The following is a 22,662-nucleotide window of genomic DNA, read 5'->3' as shown; positions in this document are numbered from 1 at the left end:
GACAAACTACTTATCCATACCTTTACTGTTGCATAGCCATACCATGAAAGAAAAACAGAAAAACAGTCTTTTAAGTTGTACACCACACAAAATAAACCCAACCATTCATTCCCTACGGCCATACCATAGGGAACCTACAGAACAAAGGCTGAGGTTACTAACATGTCTTTAATACCGCATACCTCATACCATGAAAGGAAAACAGGAACTTTAAGCTTTAATTCACAGAAACTAAGAATCACATATAAACTGAATTTCCTGAACACTCGGGGTTTCATTCTCTGTCTTTGAGAAGAGACCACTCTCTCTGGCTGTGGAGAATTCCTCCTTCTTTAATAAAGTTTTCTTTTGTCTCTAACTCTGGCTCGCTCTTGAATTCTTTCTTGTGCTCAGTCAAGATCTTCTTCTCTCTCTCTCTCTCTCTCTCTCTCTCTGTCTCTGTCTCTCTCTGTCTCTCTGTCTCTGTCTCTGTCTCTCTCTCTCTCTCTCTCTCTCTCTCTCTCAGTGTGGGACTTGAGTACCCACTGAGGGGGATTCGTTCCCATCCTGCATCATAATGAAGGTGGGTAATAGAGGATTTTCCTCCAATCACCATGATCAGGGAGGAAGTCAGGACTGAGTGAGGTGTGAAGAGTACAAGGGGTAGGCTAGGCAGAATGTCCAAAGGCTCTGTGGTGGTGGTGGGAGGGTGGGGTAGGGGGGGAAGAGGGGAGAGAGAAAGAGACACAGGAGGAGGGAGGGAGGGAGGAAAAGACGGTGCGGGGGGCGGGGGGAGACAGAGGAGGAGCAAGCAAAAAACATCTGAAGAACTGAAAGGTTAGCAGCCTGCAGCTTAGGGAGTGAGAGAGATGTGCTGTGTGACATGATACTGGGTTTTGCAAGCCATGTGAAAGTTTTTGATGTCACTGAACTAAGGGCAGTGGGAAGCCATTGATGTGTTTTGAGCTGGAGATGGGAGGTGGCTAAAAACTTGTGCCTCTTGAAAGATCACTATGGGCCTAGTGTATAGGTTAGTGAGGGAAGTTGTGAGATTAGTAAGGCAGCTATTGCATTACTCTGGGCAAAGGATAAAGGCAAAGATTAGGCTGTGAGTGGTGAAGAAGGGAGTAAAATGGATGCATTTATGAGCTAACGGACCAAAGAAATAACAACAGGAATTAATAGATTATATGAGGAGAGGGAAGGAGAGAAAAGTGTCAAGGATGACCCCCCAATTCCTCTTAATTCTCTACTTTGTGATTCTGTACTCTTGTTCTTTTACATCCATTCACAAGGTTTTATTGTAACTATATTTTTCATATGCCCTTTGAATCCTTTTCGCTTCACACATCTTCCAGAATCACCTATTAATCCTTTTTAAAAGTAGGTAGATTTTATGTAATAAATGAAAAGTAAGCCCTCACATGCTTGGGCACGAAATCTATAAGCTTAGACAGTTCAAAAAACATTACTGTATCAACATACAGATGATTCAATATCTATCTTTTTACAATGCTTCTGGGGTGAGGCACATTAGTCAAAAGAAAAATAGTCCTGTCTTCATCTGTGTTTCAAGAGTACATACATATAATGTGTTGTACGGTACAACATTATGTGCAATATAATAAAAAAGGAGCCAGCATATAATAATGTAAGAATCCTACAGTCAAAGCCTGTGATATTGATGCTAATAAAATTTGGTTTCTAGAATAAACTAAAATAGAAACTAGTAGAAAAACAAAAGCAAAAAACAAAACAAAACAAAACAACTTCATTATCCCATAGTTTCATTCTTTACTGTGTTTTCTTTGGGTCAATATTAAAATGAGTTTGCATTTTCTAAGTAAATAATAGCCAAGCAGGGGGTAGCAAAGATACAAGGGGGATTATTATGAGAACAAAACCAAATCCTTTAAACCTGCACAAAGATAATAAAAAAATGAAATTATGCACAAATAACCTAGGCTCTTTTTACTGAGCTAATAATTTAAAATTGAATTTTAATTCTTAACAAGTTGGTAGCATAATGGATAAGAATGTGGCTTAAGTAGTTAGCATGCCTCATTTTCACCCCCCTCTACCCCTTACCAAATCATTTGTAAAATGAGAATACAAATAATGCCTCATATCACTGTGTAAAGGTGGCCTTTCAATTTCCTTATCAACGAAATGGGGATAAACCACCACTGTGACAAGATACACACATCATACCCAGTATAATGTTGAGCACACTGAATGTTTCTACCTCAACTATTCCCCAAAATTGGCTCTAGGTGTCCAGAAAAAATTGCGAAAAGTGGGAACTCCTGAGAAAACCCAGGGTTTGGAATGTGGCAGCAATAGGTATTAAGAATAACTATGAAGGCTTCGAGGGGGGAAAAAAATCAATGAAAAAACAAAAAAAAGAACAGAAAATCAAGAAAACCAATGTAAGGAGAGGAATTATAGAGAATAAAGGTATAAATCAGTCAAAAACGACAGAGATTAAGGACAATCAAAACTCTTAAAAATAATTAATGACCTTTGGCAATATAATCTCTTAAGAGTGGAATGCATTATTGACGTTAGAAACCATCTTAGAGTTAACTAAATATTCCCCCAAAGGGTTAGCCTTTTAAAGTAATGTGAACAAAGCCTTATTTTGGAATTATTGACAAATTGGTAAACTTGGCTGAATACCATTTTTGTCCTATTTCAAAGGATTTGATAAAACAAAAGAATGTTTTATTCATATTCAATTTACTTAATCTTGTTTGTAAATATTTAGTATCTATTTGTGCAGCTCTTGTGAAAATTACAAATGATCTTTAGAAAAGCAGGTCTGACAGGACATTTAACTGGAAGTCCCTCACTAGCTAAGGTATGCATAGAATTCACAGTCTCTTTCCTTTTCCCATGTTATAATGAACTTGTAGAGTTTTCATGGAGAGCCATAGTTATGTTATGATTTACAACATTTTCCCTCAGTTATAAAGAATTAGTGGAGCTGTCATACTGAATCACAATCGAACAGCTTATAGTTCGTTAAACCCGTAAACCTTTTTGTATTGGGAAGGTACGGAATATAAATAAGTATAATTTCTAATTCAGTATGCTGTTACTTATTTTAGATGAGTTGCTTCTTTTAAGATTACACCAAGAGCTTTGACTTTGGGAAACTTGGGATATTTCTTTTCTGATAAGCCATGATATTTTTTTCACTTTGAGAAAAAAAAAAAACAAAAAACCGAAAAACTCAAGGTAACATTTATGAAAAAATGTGTTACATACTACAGTGCTGCTGATGCCAATGTATTTATTTAAGTGCCTGGTAACTTTAACTGTGGAGATCATTAACAGTGCTTCGCAACTCATTTCATGTCATGGCTTACAGAGCAGAGGACACTTGCACACACACGCCCTTGGGTAATGAACTGAAAAGAATGCACATGACCAGACCCACCCTTTAGGCTCTACCCAAGTCAACTTATATTTCAGCCATCTGGTACTCACTCCTGGAACATTCATTGGGAATTCCAGACTAAAGTATCAAATACTGGATGTGAAATAAGGTCTAAATCTTTTAAGTGATAGAATTTATTCATCTGAGGTGTGATAATTTTGGGAGTGATTAAATGCTGTCTTCTTCTCTTCTTCAGGAAAACCAAAAACAGTAAAAACAGATCATTATAACCGAGATAAAATTTGCTCATTTTTGTGATTTTACATGCAACACATGAGGACTATAATTATGTCCATGTTCTTGATGGACCAGTATCATTAGGTAGAGGCTGTTAATGCTATGAAATATTTAAGACTGAGGGTGGTTATTTATCTTTCATTGATTCATTCTAAAACACTGTTAGGTACTAGGGACTTGTAATTGACCTTGCCCATCATAAACTTTAGGAAACCTTTGTTGTCATAAAGCCAGCAAGCTCATGCCATTTACATTTTCAACAAATATTTGGCATAGGTAATGTGACAGGTGTTGAGAATATATACACAGTAGAGCAAGACAGATACAGGTCTTGCCCTCTCGGAGCTTAAAGATCTGTCCATGCTTACCTTCAGTATTCTGGAAAAGAGGAAACATAAAGTACTAACACCATTCTGCCCAGAATTATTTAAGGTAAATAGTTCTAGTATATCCTAATCAAAAACGACAGAAAAGTATATGAATGTCAAGAAAATGATGATTGCTGAGACCAATGCAATATGCAATAAAAGTAAACATATTCATCTTCTGAACTGGAAAACTTTTGAGAGTGACAAATGTTAGAGAAGGTAGAGCACAGGATAAGGTATAACTGGGACTCTTCCGGGAAAACCAGGTGTTGATGTTACCCTAAGTATAGGCCACATGTGCTAGAACATTCTGATGTTATTATGTAATGCTCATATATAAACACGAGTCTACATTTTTTAAAGCAAATAATTTGTAGACACTTCCTATCTTAGCTATTTCACAGCTATTAATCGTTTAAAAGTAGTTGATGCTTCAGTATAGTCTTCACTGCTTTCTGACTGGGGACTGTCTTTTTATCATGAGAGTATGTTGCATGTTATGATTCTTTTCTAGTAAGAAATCTAGAGTTAAAAAAAAGATAAAATAGAAACCATCTAAACATCATTTCCCACACTTTTCTACATTAGGAGAGACATAGAAAATGATAATATTTGTACTGTACAAAGCAGAAAAACGGATGAAGCTGCTCACGGCTGCTGTGCCGTACACTTTGGGCTAAGAGAATGTTTTAGCAAATATGTACTTATTCTGGTAGCAGTGTGCTATGGCATACCAGCCAGGAAACTGATCCAAATAATGCAATACACTGACAGATGTTTGTTTACACATCTGAGAGTAAAGAATACAAGAAGGGATGAAATGAATAATTCCCCTTAGAAAGAGAATAGTCAACATTACCTTTCAGAAGATAGTGACAAAATGATACCACAAGTTATACTGAACGTGAAAATATAAATGATGAGACAAAAAGAGTAAAAGTAAAGAGTGAAATTCCATGCTATGCATTAATCTGTAGATATGCTCATGGATATGGTACCATCAAAAAAAAATTTTTTTTTAACCACAAATGCATTAGTTGAGGATAAGAGCTACAAACTGTCCTTTCCATTTGTATGTCCTTAGCCCTGAATGGCATACTTTCTGAAAAGAAAAGAAAAAAGTAAGAGGTGTTGACTCCTACTACCTACATATGGCCACTGAAACCTTCCAAAGTAGGTCCGGATGGGTTTAAAAAAAAAATTTCTCATTTACTCCCAGTACGACTTTTTAATCAACATAGTTCTTCTTTCCTGTGATAAGACTACTCAGTATCCTCCAGAAACCATTCTCCTATTCTCCTTTTTGGTAACAGATACTGCTACCATCACCATCTAGTTTAGATGGGAGCAGTGTTGTCCAACTCAGGATAACATTTCCCAGACTCATTTGCAACCAGGTATTGCTGTGTAACTGAGCTGGGCCAATAGGATGTAAGAAGAAGTGACTGTTCGCTTGGTAGTAACCTCTGTCAAGACAAGGCTACTTGATTTGGCCCTCCTTTCCCCTTTTTCTTGTTAGCTACAAAATGGGGAAGCAGGCCCAACCTTAGAAACCAAGTATGAGGCCTGCTAGTGCCTGGCTGCTCACATTAGCACTGCCGTATGAGAAGGAAATAACTATCCTATTCAAGCCGTTGTATTTGGAAGTCTCTGTTACAGCAGTGACTGGTACCATAATTAATAAAATTCTGAACTCTTAAAAAATGCCTCTAAATAAAAGCACAGAAATAGAAAGACTCTTCTTATAGTTGATCCTTAACTCTAATGCAAGAATTTCCATAACTGCTGAAAACTTACAGTGGAAGATATAAAACAAAATAATTTCATATTAACAAATAATCCATTAATGTACTTAGACATTATAAGTAATATAACTAAACATAAAACGATAGAATAGTAACCATAAAAAAACTTAAAGGGTAACACCCATGACAGACAAAACACAATTGACAATTAAGGAGATGGTTTTATTCAGGCTGTTACAACAAGGAGAAAATTCATTAATAAGGGCTGTCTCAAAGACAAGGAAAGGTCCTGGAGTCGCATAGGAGCCGGTAAACAAGGGAGTCATTTAACAGTCTTATGGAAGTCAGGAGGAAGGATGGAGGTGGGTCTTATCTCAGAATATCTGAGAGCAAAGTACTCCTTTCTGGTTTCCCAGAACACAAAATGGTAGGGAATTTTCCAGAAACAGGGCTCCAGGAAAATGTAACATTGTCAGATCCAATTAAGAAAGGGGCAATAGGGAACCCCTCCTAGGGTATGAATGGGTCGGGGCGGGGGGAGACGCAATAATTTTAGTGTTCCAATTTAAAAAGAATTCTATCCAGAGTACGGAAGAGGGAATGGAGAGAGAAAAGACTGGAAGAGGGAAAGTGAGTGAAAAAGTTACATCAGTTAAGATGATTTCCGCGTAAATTAAATTTTTTAGCTTGAATAACTAGGATTGGTGCAATAACCTGAAGAAGTCTAGTGGTCAGGTCTAAGGTGGCATTACTTATGAACGATCGGGTTATGGAAGAGGAGATGACCCAAGGAGAGTACCTACAGAGAAAATAGTCAAAGAATCTGGGGATCACTAACACTCAAGGAACAGGTAGAAGAAACGGATTCAGCAAAGGAGGAGAAGAAAGGGTCGGAGGGGGAGCAAGAGAACTCTGTCCTGGAAACCAAAGGAGGCAAACACTTAAAGAAGAGAGTGGTACGCAACATCACAAGCTAGTCCCGGAAGTTAAAGAAAAAAGAGTGGCTGCAGTTGAGTCACTCGAAACTTCAGCCTAAGCACTGAGCAAAGAAGTATGGCTCGCTGTGGGCAAGGATTAAGTGGGGAAGGGGCTGTTCGCTTCTCGAACCTCAGCTGGGGAGAAAAACAAAGCAACAGCAAGAAGGAGAGGCAAGTCTGATGGCAGGGAGTGTTTTTTAGGATAGGAAAGAAACAGCGAGGTAGAAGTTGATAATAGCAGGGTGAGAAATTAGACATGTTTTATAAGTAACTATTTCTTATTTTGAGCATGAAGTTAAATCATATACAGCAAACACATTTCTACTAGGAGCTCTGACTCAAATATGTAGCATGCTGTTACAACTAAATTAAGGTACTAAGATTAAAGAATTCATAATTTTACGGAAATTCTTAAACAGAGGTTGGATATGTTGTTTGCTTTTCCCTTCAGTAAGTTGGTAAATATTAACCTTGCTAACCACCATATTACTTATCCAGTCATAAAACTTTAAAGGATCCTTTTTGGGAAAGTCTAAATTAAAAAAAAAAGAAAAAAAAAAAGCGCCTTGCAAAAAATAACTCCACAGCCCACATAACCCTGAAATGAAAACACAGCACATGGACATATGAGTAACTCCGTATATGTTCCAGTAATGCAAACAGTATCTGGCTTTCTCACCCATTCAAACTCCCTGTGAAGGCCCAGCATTAAAAGAGCTCAAGTCAGAATACACTGAGAGGAAGAAGGTCAGAAAAAATACTTATTATGCCAAAGGAAAGTAGTGGTGACAACCTACAGCAGCTTAATTTACTTCTCATTTCCCTGGCTGCAGTATGGAGGGGGAAAGATGAGGAAGGGAGGAAAGGTGGCATGTGTTGCTGGCATCTTTAAGTGGCAATCTCAGGCTGTATCTCATCATTCAACACTGAGAGTACTGCAAATATACAGGAGGAGACAGGAAGGAAACTATCCTTTATTGAGCAACCAAACACTCACATACTCAAGCTCATTAAATTGTCACATCCTCCCTGGACAGTGGTATTACTGTTCTAGTTTTACTGAGAGAGAACTGACGTTTAGAAAGCTTGAATTTGACCAAGATTGCACAGTTATTAAATTATGCCCTCCCTCCTCCAATTTAAAAATTATTAGAAGGAACCCTTAAGTGAACGAGACAAAACGCTGGTGTTCAAAGGCTGCCTCAGGACACAAGGAGCAAAGTGTAAAAAGTGAATTCACCACTTACAACAGAACTGCCATTTAACAAGTGTTATCTAACTAAAGACTATCATCATCTCAGGTTCTAAAAGCACATGCACGGACTCCAACTAACCTGACTCTTACAAACTGCTGAGACAAAGAAATAGCTTCAGCTTCATTTATCAATCAAGAAACTGTTGGTTTCAACAAGGAAACGGCATCGCTGAGCTTAGAACTGGAGAGTTCTATAATATCCAGTGCACTAGAACAGGCCCCATGAGTGTTACAGCCTCACAATTTTACTTACCTTCAGGGGTTTGCCAAGTCAGACCAAATATTCAGTATAAGTGTTTCTTTAAATTTAGGTTATGAAGATTTCCTTTTAGTCTGAATTCATTTATTATAAACTGTAACTGTAATTCTTAAAGAGTAAATAACTTGGCCCAGCCAGTTCATAAATACAAAATATGTACTGACTATGAACACAGGTACTGCCATGGCTATGATTTTAGTAATATTAAAAGAGGGCTCAGGGACTTAAACCAGAGCTAAGATCCTTACTCAGTGAGGGGGTGGGCTATTTTTACTATATTCTTATAATTCTACTTAGCCAAATAAATTTCCTTTAGTGCTTCTGAAAAGATGTACCATTGGCACCCCCATACAAATTCTGTCTCTTAAATTAGTAATGAAAAAAACTGGCATTAGAGAAAATATTTTTACCTGTTACTTTTAATTATGGAGCCACTGGTTATACAATCAAACCTACCACACGTTGAATCTCAGTAATCTATATTTAATGGCTATTTTCCATAACTATGGAGGATGAGGAGCTAGTGTGTTGCTTAAATGACTCAGTACTTTATTTACTAATCATACAACACAAGCAGAAGAAAAACCAGCTCTGAATTGCACAAGCATAACTGAGATAGTAATACCACTGCTACAAATTACAGGCCTCCTCTAAATCAGACTGTTATCTTATATAGAGCTTCCTGCCCAGTAATATCTGCCTTAATTGGTTTTCTTTCTGTTGCTGTTGAGAAACAGAGTGAGCCAGCCTAGGCAGCATCATGGGAATTTCAGACACACATACATACCCACCCACCCACCCATTTAAAGCCCAAGTGAGTGTATCTAGTTTTCAAGGAAATACTAACAAGGAACAGGTTGAGAGTATATTCCACTGGTTTCAAAATAAAGCATTCTACCCCCGGAAAAAACAAACAAACAAACGAACAAAACGAAAAGGAAAAAAACAAAAAACAAAAAACCACCTCAGAATTATAGAAACAGGAAGCGGCAGCTGGATTTATCATCCTTCACTTCCTCTGAGAGTCACAGTAAAGAACTCCCCATAGAGACAAAAGCGATGGAGGGGTTAGCCTCCTCCTGCCTGGACCCACACTGCCCACAGTGCTGGTGCTGCTGCTGCTTCTAACAATCCTGGTAGGCCACTTCAAAATCACGCTGCTCATCTTATCTTATAAAACTTTCTGTGCCCAGACCCCACATTGTGATAAAACAAAAAATCTGTCTAGAATTTAAATACACATATATAATTGCCCTTGGTCTTAGAAGAGCCTAGCTCTCATCTCTCCTGTGGGTCTCTTCTGGGCTTTCTTCTGCAGGCTTCAGTTGGATGATGACACACCCTGAGGGAGTGCAGTCTCCTTCTGGTTAGAGATCAGGCTTCCTTCAGGCACTTATGATTGCAGCTGAAGTGCTTCATTTCTCTTAGCCTCAGTTCTCTCATCTGTGAAATGGCAATGAGGCCATCTATTCCACAACACGGGTGTAATAAACAGTAAGTGAGATACAGACTGTAAAAATACTTTGTAAATCAAACATAAATAGTAACAGATTAGAACAGCAATATACATCTTTGTAGAAGGGTTTTTTTTACTAGTTCCAAAGCTTCCACAAACATTATCATTTCATTTCATCCTCAATATGATACAGTAGGACAGGTGGTGATGGCAGCAGCAGCATCACCATCTTCATTATCAACACTATTACTATTATTGTTTTCTAAATGGGCTAGTCTGGAGGAACAGAGTATGAAAATTGTGCCCTTGCAAGCATCCAAATCATTAGAAAACATCTCTATGAGTGATAAGTACTAGACTGGGAGGTAGGAAAGCTGTTTTCATATTTCAGGTCTGCTAATCTAGGCAAGTTCCTTAATCTCTCCAGGCAATATGATTCATCCATTTGTCACCAGGCTGGTGGAAGACAAAAATAAATTAGACCTGGTTCCAGCTCTTTAAGAATTCACTTGGAGGCAAGGGTGGGGGATGAAAAGAAGTGACATATAAACAGATTAATTACAATTAGTATTTACTTAAAATACAGAGTATGAACAAAGCGCTGTGGGATTACAAAGCAGGAAATGACTAACTTTGGGGGACTCATGGAAGAATTACTCTTATTTGTAAACTGGGAAAAGAAAGAAATCAGATTACATACTTATTGACGTCCCTTTTGGGGCTAAAACTCTGAGCAAACTAAGCTTAGAGAGATTGTCAGCAAAATCAATGTACAGCACAACTCCTCTTACACATCTGCTCATAGCACACACACAATTTAAAATAATTTACATATTTTAGTGCTAGAAAACGTATTTTAGAAAAGTTTGAAACATAAAAATATCACTCAAATACAAATCATACTGTAAGTCTGTGGAAGTTTTGTGGAAGCTGGGTCTATAGTTAGCCCTAGGTGTAATAATGACAAGACTAGATTCTAGAGCCAGACTGGGTTTAGCTTTTGAGTTTACCAGATACTAGCTGTGTTACGAGGCAAGTTACTTGATCTCTCTATGAAATGGTGGTGGGGGGTAGTAGCAGTAGTAGTAGTAGTAGTAGTAGTAGTAATAATAACAATAATAATAATGATGATGCTACCACCTACCTCAGGTTTGTTGTGAAGATTAAACGAGTTAATACAAGCACTTAAAACAGTTCTTAGCACAAAATAAAGGCTGTATGAGTTAGCTACTGTTGTGATTTGTGAAACTGTAATCATTGGCATTTTTGGATTGCTTTTCTGAAAATATTCTTTTAAGCCTGGAAGTTTCTGATTTGGTCCTATTCCACAATTTTTACTTCTTAGAAATTTATAGAAAGTGATGAAATGTAGGTTGTCTGCTTCAGAAATACACTTCAGCAGAACTTTGAAAAAATGTGACACACTAAGAATGATTTAAAAAAACTTATTTCCAGTGTCAGATATGAAACTAACACAGACAATATAGGTTTAAGGAGATAGAATCAGAAATGTTTGTATTTCAGAAAACTGTAGGCCTTTAAAGTCGGAGTTTTGAATGATATTTTAGAAATTACAGAAAAGCAGAAAATGAAGAGGGAGGGGCGCCCATACTCCCATAAAATTTCTACTGTTTTAGTTTTAGATTTAAAACATAATTTATAGTACTTTAATATTATAAGCATTTAAGGTAATATTAAAGATGCGAATTTAGCCACCCAGCAAAAAATATAAACATTTAAATAAAGTTATTTTTACTGAATTCACACAGAATTTTAGCAAATTATCTGGACTATTAACAGTATTTTATTATTATTAGAGAGTACCTGTCAGGTGAAATGGATTGTATACAGATAAAAGTAAACATCTGTAAATCAAACTGGATGTTTTAATTGGCAGTATTAGCGACACTCACCAAACCAAAAGATTCTGCATTTAATATTTAATATATTAAACAACAGTACTCCATTGGCTTTCGACCAACATCAATACTGACTGACTCATGGGGCCTGTGGTTTTTATCTTAGTCAATAATGCTTTGGTTCAAGCCTCAAAATTAATCATTAAAACCCGCTGCTGTAAAAAATGTTTACCAGAACCCCAAAAGAATAGAGAGGCAGGATTTTTATCATACTCTTATTACCTTCTGGAAAGAATGGGTACTTTTTCTCAATACCAAACAGGTTTTCTTTGTGACTATTCTTAATGCTTTATAACATAGCCATAGGAAATGTAGCAATATAATTCCAGTTATAAATTACTGAGATTCAAGTATGTGCCAGGCTAATTGAGAAAGAGGTTTTACAAAGACTATTTATTTGGTACAATTCCTATAGGCAAATTATTTCCCTAATTTTAAGGGTGAAAAAAAATCTTAGAAATGATAGGCAACATCCTCATAAAGTCACAGAGCTAAAAACTAGTATACAAGGAAGCAAAACTACACACACACGCGCACTTTTGCAGGTTGTCATTTTAGAGAAATATAAGGAAGGAAGGTATTCAAATATTCTTGATGAGGTTATTGGATTATTCCACTTAATTCTACTAATCAGGAATTACAAATGATACGATAGAATAAACTTATAAATGCTTTTGTGGACATATGGTCAAAAATTTAGGAATAAACTTTACGGGAACAGCAATTTTAGGCACCCTTATAAGGTTAAAAGACCACTCTCATCTAACCAATCCTTATAATCAGAATTAATTAAAAACAAAAAAGTACAGTGATGTTAATAATTTTATAGAAAATATTTAAGATAGGGTTCAACATTCAAATAATTTGGTGCCATTTATTAAGTTTCTATTATGTACTAGGAGTTTCTGTTAAGTTTCTCTAATGCTCAGAAAATAGAAGAAGATTCTTTCATCTCTTCTATTATCTGCCTAATTTTATTGTGTGACCTTCTGATATATTTGGCGTAATGATTTCTATATCCTAGATCAGTGGTCCCCAATCCCCGGGCCACAGACCAGTACTGGGCCACACAGCAAGAGGTGAGCAGGGAGCAGCTGGCAAGTGAAACTTAATCTGTATTTGCAGCCACTCCCCACTGCTAGCATCACCATCTCAGTTCCACCTCAGGTCATCAGGCATTAGATTCTCATGGGAACACCAGTATCTGGAGCCGAAAATGTTTGGGGACCGTTGTCCTTACCTGTGGGGCCACAGATGATTCCAATTAGCAAGTTTCCAGACTGCCCTGTCTTTTACTGTTTTTGTAATAAAATATTAAAATTATGTAGCTAGTCCAAGTACTAGGAGGGCTATTACTTTAGGCTCATACAAAAGAAAATTTAACAGTTAATCAATCCTTCTAAGAGAGTTTTATGATTAACATGACTATAAAAACACCAGGTTCTTCCAGGAGAAACTATATTCAGTCAACCCCCTTTCCCCAAAACAATTATTTCTTTGGGTATCCAAAGTTCTATTTCTAGAAGAAACAGTAAAGCTCTACTGGAACTCTAGTTCTGACACTGACTAACTATGACAATTAAAACCTCTAGGTCTCAGGTTGAGAAGCCTATGTCAGATTGTGTCTTAAAATCTAAAGTCAAGCATATCCTTCAAAGAAAGCCATTTGCCTCTCATCCCCATCCCAAGGCAGAAAGCCATTTGCCTCTCATCCCCAACCCAAGGTAGCTGCTCAGAGTAGCTGAGTCTCCATACTACTTTATTCACAGTTCATTAGGGTAACCATTAATATATTGTTTGTTTACCCAACAGACTGTAAGCTATTCCAGAGGAGAAACTGTGTCTTATTGATCTTTGCATATTTGTCATCTAACAGTTAGGTTCTAATTGCCTGGTATACAAAAGCTATGCAATAAATGTTTATAAAATAAATTCTTCAGATTTACCCTATGAAGCATTTATTTGGTACCTTTTTTGTTTGGACCCGAAGACCACATTCCAGAGTTATACTAAAGTTCCCACCCATAACTTATCTGCAATTTAGAAATAGGGCAATCATGTGTGATAATGACTAATAATACAAGTTTAGCACATTTTAAGTCGTAAGTTTAAGTGAGTTCTATAGGAAAAAACATTCCCTTGGAACTTAAGATCTCTAAGATCCTGTGATGCTTTAACACTCTGTGACCTACATGGCAGAGTCTTGCCATTTTTCCTTCCTCTACTCTTCCTCTATTATGGGAATAAACCTGTATCATGCTTATTTTTAATAATTCGACTGTTTAGGAGAAAAAGTTATTTCAAAAGGGTGTTTACGGCCATGCCACACTGAACGTCCTCAATCTCGTCTGATCTCAGAACCTAAGCAGGGTCGGGCCTGGTTAGTACTTGGATGGCAGACCACCAGGAATACCAGGTGCTGTAGGCATTAAAAAACAAAAACAAACAAACGACAAAAAAAGATCAGTGGTTGCCAGGGCTGCGGGGAGGGAGGAGTGAACAGGGAGAACACGCATGTACACACAAAAAGGGTAGAGACCAATTCAGAGCTAGAACAGACCAAAACACTTGAAGAAAAGCAAAAGAAAAAATGTTAGCAAAGTTTAACAAAAATTTTTAATGGGGTGGTGTAAGTTAAGAGTGAGGTTATATCAGGCCAGGGCAGGGTAGAGATATATGGTTTTTGGCATGAAAGTGTTTAGCTTTCAAGTTCCAAAACAAAATTTCATGTAGGACTTGTCTGATCCTTGTTATTTATTTTTCCTGTTCATGCACATTCCTAGCAGTTAGGAACAAAAGGGAGTGAAGGCTGTTGGCACTTGTGTATAAAGACACTGGAGGACAGGAAGCCCAGTACCTGAAGGATGGCCAAAAACCCCTTTGGGACCCTTTGTGCTCTGAATGTGACAGATCACAATAGCCTCTCTGCATGAATAAACGCTGACAGGTTTGTAGAGAGGAGCTTGAGTTACCCACTCTTTTGTGTTTCTTCTAAAGTAATACCTGAGTCAAGATGAACTGGAGTTCATATTATAAATCCAGATTCCTAGGCTCCACCCAGACCTACCCCTTTCTACCTGAGCCCCAGAGATCTGCCAAAGAGCCTCTGACAGGCTGGAATGCAATGAGCAACAAAGCAAACTAAGTGCAGCTTAGAAGCCCTTGCCAGCAAGGCTGAGCTGAGATGATTCGGCAGGTGAGAGCAGTGACCCTTTACTTTTGGAGTCATTATTCTGGTTCTTACCCAGTGGCCACTACGAATGCACCCACATGGACTGGTCTTATCTCAGAGCCCATCTGGGAACAACATGGAGTAGGTAACACAACTTGGCTTGATACTGGGGCAGGTTTTTCTGAAGAAAGCCAGCCCCAGGTCCCACTTGACAACCAGCTCCCAAAAGTTTGGCTGAGGACACCAACAAAAAGGTCGTGGTATACTTTAAATCTATGAAAAATTCTGTTCTTTGTAAAAAGCATACAAGTTTGGGCCAAGTAGAAAAAGGAAGCTGGGTGGGAGGTGGGATTGTGGGGTTCTGTTAGTTAAGTACTACAATTCAATTTCCAAAGCTATGAAATTAAACATAGTACTAACAGTAATAATAATAAATTCCCATCAGTGATGACAGTAACTTTACCTTTTTCTATTCTTCAGCAGCTGCGATGCATTTGCTTCTGTTTCAGCTGACTGTCGTCATGCAATGTATTAAATTTAGGGTAAAATTCACCTTTGGGTGTAAGTCAAATACACCACCAGATATTTGGAAAGCAGTACCATTTGGCATTTTTCTCTGAAGATGAACTGTTCTACACTCATCAATTTTTAGTCAAATAAAGATTAATTTTTTAAAGCCTAAAAGTGGTGCTTGAAAGAAGCTTCAGATGTAGGAAGGGAGCCAGAAGCGAGAAGGGATGGCAGCCAGTTATAACACCAGGGAAAAATGTGACAGCCACATATAATGTGCTTCTACTCCACATTTAAAGCTTTAGCTAAAGCCGTGAAGAAGGGCAAAGGGCAATCACAGCTGTACAGATGCCTTATCTCCCTTCCTCACTGAATGTCCCTGGTAAGTAGGGCCAGGTCTGATCCGCCTTGGAAGACCTCACAGCAGGTGCTGCGAGATGACTTTTATTCACTCTCATAACTTGGAGAGAATTCTCCACAGTAATAGACCTGGCCTCTCTCTTCACATCCTCCTTTCTCCTTGTTTGCTTTGGGATCTGCCTGCCTGCAGAGATGGTGAATTCTGGCCTCCTCTCTTGTTGGGTGGTAGGCTCTCTCTGCTGGTTACCAGCTTCCACTGTCCTGCTATTCCAGAGAAAGAGTGGGTAAGTCTACGTGATTCGAGGATGAAATTTCAGAAGGCACATTTGGTGGCAGACCCAAAGCCACATTCTCCAAAAAAGCATTTTCAGTAATACAGATGATACTTTGCTGTCCATCAGCCTGACTCCTTAACTGCTCTCAACTGCTTCTTAATTCGTGCATGGAGGAAGGGTTATTTATGGGTCCCTTCAAGAGTGGGTAGACCTCCTTGCTTTGTAGTTTTTAGCGACTATTTACCGAAGACATATATACACACACATATAATATATATGTACAATGTTATATATATATATATGTATATATGCAAATACATATATATGTATGTATACCTATACATGCAAAAATGTGGTAGGAAGGAAACTAGGATCATCTGTTTTGTCTTGTTCATGGGTAGGTATGTGACTATATCCTATGCCACCAAATTCTTGAGAAAGTAGTCCAAAACACAGTATCTAATTTCTACGTGAATTCTTAGAGGAAAACAATTCATCTAAAATATATTCAAAAGAGAAATAGCCCTATCAAAAATATTATTGGTGGCTTAGCACATGGAAATGGGTTTTTGACCTATGAGGATCATTAACCACCTGGGAAATTTCTTCTAAATACTTTATAAGCAAAATGACACAGGTGAACACTTAACCCTTAGCATGATTTCTTTGTGTGTGGTAAAATAAACCTGAAAGGCACCATGAAGTTTCTTTACAAGCTCTTCCCTATTTTCACAACCAAATATTATATACTACCGATCCTTTATAAGAATTATTAAAATCCTTCAAAATGAAGTGTTTCCATGTAAAAATTCAAGTAGCTAGTGAAAAAGCTACTGAAAAAGCCAACCATAGGTAGAACCATAACAGCAAGGATACTGGACAGCTAACAGAGCGATTTTAACATGTGTCATCATTTTCATTCATCCTCACAACTACCTTGTGAAATAGGTGTTATCACCAACCTGAAATTAGGGAATAAAATTGTGTTCAAGAGTTTCAACTTCCAGCCCAAGATTACTGAGCTAATTAATAGTGGTGGCACTGGGACTCAAACCCAGGTAAGTGCTGTCTATGAACTTATGACTGTGGGGTTGGGATGCTAAGTATCTATATCCTTCCCTGCAGCACTGTAGGAGTAGCAAACAGAGTTGCAGGTAGAGGAAGCTAGCCCACTGAGTTCAGATGCCCCCGATCTACATTTTATATTCCTGCAGTCTTTTTAGAGAAGAAATGTGAGTGAACTCATTTCATATTATTTCCTTCTGTCCTTTCCCTGGGCCTGACCCACAAAGACAGAGCCCAGGAACCACATCAGTGGACAGTGGATATCTCTAAAAAGTTTGAACTATATGTTGAACTATAGGATCCTCCATTAACACCAAAGAAAACCTGAAGGTCCAATTTTCTCAAATTCTTCAGTGTTCAGATGGTCGTTTACAGCGATGAAAACTACAGCTGAGCGTGGGGACCTTGAAGGAACCAAGCTGAGGGTAAAATGCCTTTGGCTTTGAAAGAAGTATGGGGGTGGGGGAGGATAAAAGACATCCTTCCAGAGTGCTCAGAAAGATATTTCTACTGTCAAGTTTTCATCCTGCCCCCTCAACCTTAATTCTTTAGGCCTCACCTTCTCTGGTTCCTGGAGTAACAACAACAGGCTTGTATCCTATGTAGGGGAAAGCTGGGTGCTCTCAGGCTATACTGGGAATTCCATGATAATTACTCTCAGGGGCAAAAACAATGAATAACTGGTGCCTCCCAGGCTACTAGAATCATTAAATAAAATGACAAGTATAGATGTTAGATACCAGAGTTATTAAGAGACTCTTAAAAGTATACTTATGTTTTGGAAGAAATCGATTCAGAGTTAACTATAAAATTTCTAGGCTCAACTCAAGGCATCAAATTAAGAACTCCATTCAAGGGAAGTAACAGATTGAAATGTTCAGTCTACAGCCATGCCACCCTGAACAAGCCCAATCCCATCTGATCTTGGAAGCTAAGCAGGGTCGGGTCTGGTTAGTTACCTGGATGGGAGACTGGGGACTGGGTGCTGTAGGCGTAAAAAAATAAAAAATAAGGGATTGTAAGCTGACAAGATCCTTGTAATTTGTGAGGTCAACCAAGGGTTGCCTTGTCTAAAAATAATTAATCAATTAAAAAATAAAGGCAAAAATAAAGACAGTCCCATATAAATAATGATTGAGATAATTCATTGCTAGCAATCTCCCTTTCAAAAAATACTAAAACCATATGCCTGAAAGGAACTAGTACTAGAGAGTAATTCAAATGCAAATGAAAAAGTAAAGAATACCAGTAAAGGTGATTATGGAGGTAAACATATAAAAGACAGTACAGATTCTGTTTTATTTTTCCTTTTAATAAACAAAAGACAGCTATAAAGTAATAACTAACTTTAAAACTGTATTGTTGGGGTAGAGTGAGAGGAGATAAGACACCTAATACCATCCTTTCTGGCTAATCCTGCCATTTCTCTCAGTGGTGAGAACAGTATCACCTGAGTGGAAATTATACTTGGCAATGCGATACTGTGTACCTCAGTGAAAAGGAATGCCTATCAGACGACTTTTATTTTGATCAAATAGGGCAAAAAAAAAAAAGTGATGAGGAGAATTTAAAAGACGGCATGACTAAAATATATTTAAGAGGAAGACTTTCTGGAATTTCCTCTTGTTACCAATTCGAGCAACTTCCTTCTTGATGGAAAGCTGCTCAAAATCAGTTCTTCCTCTCCTCCAACATGAAATGATACTACTTTCCCTATTCTGTCCCTAGCCTACCATACACTACTCAGCCCTTCTTCCTTAAAACATGCAGTAGTAGTACCGTAATGGTTAAGACACCACTCAGGAATCACACTGCTAGGGTAAAAATTCTAGCTCTGCCATTAATTAGCTGTATGACCTCCAGGCGGATTCCTGAACATCTCTGTCCCTCCCTTTCCTCACCCTAAAAGGGAAAAAAATAGCACTCATCTCAAAGGCCCTGGTGAGGATTTAAGGAATCCATACTTAACACTGCATTAAGCAGTACTTGTCACAAAATAACCACTCAATACATTTAACTTTGATGACGCTGATGATGATGATGACATGGGTTTAACCAGACTGTGGTGAAAATAAGGAACTCGGGGCTACTCACAGCCTCTGCAGAAAGCCATGTGCTCCCCTAGGCAACCACACAAACAGAGTCCACTAGAAAAATGACCTCTTATTCTGTGGGATCAGGAGACTAAACTTGGTTTTTCTTCTCATCGGCTACAGCAGCTTATCAGAAGGGGCAGGCTCAAAGGACAGAGGGCTTGAGTCTGGAGAAACTAGTTTTGGGCAGCTCTAAGAATGGGCAGCAGCCAGCAGTCCACAATCATGGGATTCAGAATTTAGAAATAAAGTAACAGGTCACTCAGATACGCACATTTTGTTAACATCGTAAAACTCTCCACCACCTTTCTGTCAAGGTCCCTTCGGCAGGGAGCACCTTTCAGAAACTGCTCTGCCTCTCTGTTCCTATAGCACTCCTTCAAATATTTATGGCCACTTTTGGCATTTAATCATTCTGGAGAATAACTATGTCTCCATTCGTCTGTACACTCTGGAGGAGCACGAGGGTGTCTTATACTCTTACGTCTCTCTTCCTGACTTACTCTGTCCCAGGGCCTAACCCCACCACAGAAGTGTTCAGCTGGAAAGCACACAACAAAATAGAAGGCCCCGAGAGAGCCCGTACTGCAGAGATGTTACTATACTAAAATAAGCACACACATGGTGACTAGAGAGTAAAGGGCACGGAGCAAAGCAGAATGCTTGCCTCTACCTCCTTGAGGCTTTAGTGAAAAGGCTGAGTCCAAGAAGTTCGGAAGTAGAAGTTTAAGCCTTCAGTGGTCCTAAGTACCGAAAAGAGTATAGTGTTCCTCCAAATAGAAATTAAATTAGAATAACAAACCAAAAAAATAAGAATAAGGAAGTCAAGCAAAAGTCTGCTTTTTTCCTCATGATGACTGCTTGGATATTTTTTAAAGCAGTAAATATCAAATCCTTCTAAAAACATTTTTGAGTAGTGCTTCTGCTTTGCAGGTGCCCTGAACGCACGTGTAGTCTTCTCTCTGGTAATCTAGCCCTCTGTGGGTACCAAAGGGTTTCCTCCGGATGGAGAGGCTGGCATTAAAGAATGGAGTCGGGCAAGGGCAGGAAGGGGGGGCGGTGGGAAGAATGGAGGAGACAGTGGGAACCAAAGGGGAGGGGCAAAGATGAAGAGAGTCAGAGACTGGGCAATGACGCAGTCAGAGTAAGGTTAGCGGCTTCAAATCCTGCCAGCTTAAATCTAGAGAACTTCAGAGGTGATCGAAACCCAATCTTCTCCATTTACAGGTGAGAAATTATAACCCACTGATGATGACTTACTCAGGGCCGAAGCTGACGGTTTGAGGCAGAGCTGGAAGTGAAGCCCAGACCTCCTTGCAGCCTCCTTATTGTTCTTTCCGCTCAGCTATCTCCTTTACGCTTACAGGGAATGGGGGATAAAGGCTCAGACAAATAGCTCAGAACTCAAGTAGCCATGAAAAACTCTGCAGTCTCCCCTGCCTCAGCACCACATGTTGACAGAGTCAACAGAAGAGGCAAGAGAGATTAGGCTCCTGGTTATCACACTGTTTTTGATGAAGCCATTTTTCCTTCTGATAGGATTCACTGGACTAGAAATGTATGGTCACAGTCTGTTTCCCAGCCAGGAAGAAGTCTGGCTGGATCTGGCTCAGGCTTGATACTTCAAGATACTTATGCACCCCTTACATTCCTTGCCCACCTCATGGCTCCACTGGCCATTGCAGAAGAAATGAAATCCCCACTGGATACCTGGCTTTGTGATTTCTTGATTCCTAATAGAATACGATTGTAAACAATACAGGCTGAGGATGAGCCATGTAAACCAACTGAGGCAGCTGCTTAAGAACGGTCTTGAAGGGATGCTGCTGTGGTTTTGCTGGCTGTAAAATCGGGACTGACACACTCTTGCTCAGTGCTTTGTGTGGTTTGTGGACCATCTCTTGTTTTAATTACTATTCAGACCTCTTGAGCTAAAAAGGCTTTCTTTATAAAAATCAGCCTCCTTCCTTTGATAGAGACTTTCTGTAAGTACTATTATGCTTCAATGCCCACCTCAAGTGTTAAACATATATGGTTCCTTACCTAGACAAATGTTCTTTTTAATCATGGGATTTTGATGATGTATATAAATCACTCAATCTCATTCCTGTTCCATACCCTAAACGCTCACTCGAAATCAGGCAAATGAAGAGGGAAACAGATGATGACTGTTTAACCTCTATCTCTTGCCTTCTGTCCTCCTTTGAATCGTCTCCAAGGCATCCTACTCAATAAGAAGTCATTTCCTCCCACGGAAAGCAAGTGAGAATTGAATAAAACACCTATTAGTATCACAACACCCCTCCTTCCAGGTTCTCATCTACAAGCCACTCTGTTCCCTCTGCCTGGAATATCCAGCTTTCTCTGATTCACCTTGTTAACATCCCCTTTGTCCGCCATCAGCACCTGCAGGAAGCCTTCACTGAATTTCTGTGCCAACAACCCAGCTCTCCTATCTTTCCTTGATGTTGCCAGAGTGTCCTGTGCATTTCTGCTCCGCCACACCCTTTTACAATGACCAGGTTTTTAGCCTATGTTGTTCACTAAAGCTGTAAAATTCTCCAGGGCAGGGATCATAACTTATTCATGTTGTTTCCCCAGGTAAACGAACAGCACCTGGCATACAGCAATAATATATATGTACAATGTTATTGTAAGGCTGCAACACACATATAGAGTTGTAAGGCACTGTCACACACATTCCTTAACTGTATTCTCAAAGTGACACAGACAGGACTTGTTGGTCTTATTTTACAAACAAAGAAACTGAAGTTCAGAGAGATTTTATTGGTGCCCCAAGGCCACCAGTTCTGGCACCTTCTGGCTCCCAGGCTAGATTTTCACTAGACCACATTATAATCAGTTAACTATACAAGTTCCATAGAGAGGATAAAAGGGAAAGCATGATCCTCTGATGCAGGATATATATATAGCAACCTGCACAACCCAAGACAAGACACACAAAACTTTCAAATATGGGTAAAGTCATTGTTCTGAAAGCAGGAACAGTGATCAGATATGGAGATGGAGTTTACACAAACTCTTTTCTCAAGGACCTTTCTATCTATCTCAAAGCTCCACAGAAATGTCAGTTGGCACAAATTAGATACAAACAGAAGACCATCTGATTAAAAAGGTCATGAAACAAACTATCTCTGGTTAAACGGCCAACACTGCCTCAGACATCTTGAAAGAGCTGGACCTAGGACAGCTGCAGTGGCTGCCAAACCAGAAGTAACTCTGATGTGGCAGATTCACCATTAGGGCTCAGAGAAACAATAACAGGCAGGAACTGGGGCAGCAGGCAGGATGGGGCTGGTTTGGGTCTTTGACCCTTCATGATCCTCTTGGAGCACCTAAGCCTTTCCTCAGCTGAGGAAAGTAGTTTGCAGCACAGCCGCACACCCTAGGATACCATGAGGCAGCCTCTAAAAGGTATTTGCAGCGGAAGTTAAGATGACAAGCATAACCGGAAAATCTCCTGGGCCCTTTCTTTTCCATGTGTCCATCAAAGTTTAAAACTCTTAAATGCTCAGCACGGGGTAGAGGG

The 22,662-nt window shown here is 38.9% G+C and overlaps 1 protein-coding gene and 1 pseudogene across 4 annotated transcripts in view; one reads left to right on the top strand and one right to left on the bottom strand.

Annotated features, from left to right (window-relative positions):
- Nucleotides 1–22,662, bottom strand: part of LRRC8D (leucine rich repeat containing 8 VRAC subunit D) — a 110,568-nt gene that overhangs the window by 13,699 nt on the left and 74,207 nt on the right. The gene's annotated exons all lie outside the window — the stretch shown is intronic.
- On the top strand, nt 13,948–14,065 carry LOC112486023 (annotated as a pseudogene).

Source organism: Pteropus alecto, unplaced genomic scaffold (assembly GCF_000325575.1).
Source record: "Pteropus alecto unplaced genomic scaffold, ASM32557v1 scaffold25, whole genome shotgun sequence".
Classification (NCBI taxonomy): Eukaryota; Metazoa; Chordata; class Mammalia; order Chiroptera; family Pteropodidae; genus Pteropus; species Pteropus alecto.
Note: the sequence above shows the minus strand (reverse complement) of the source record. Positions and strands in the feature narration are given on the sequence as shown.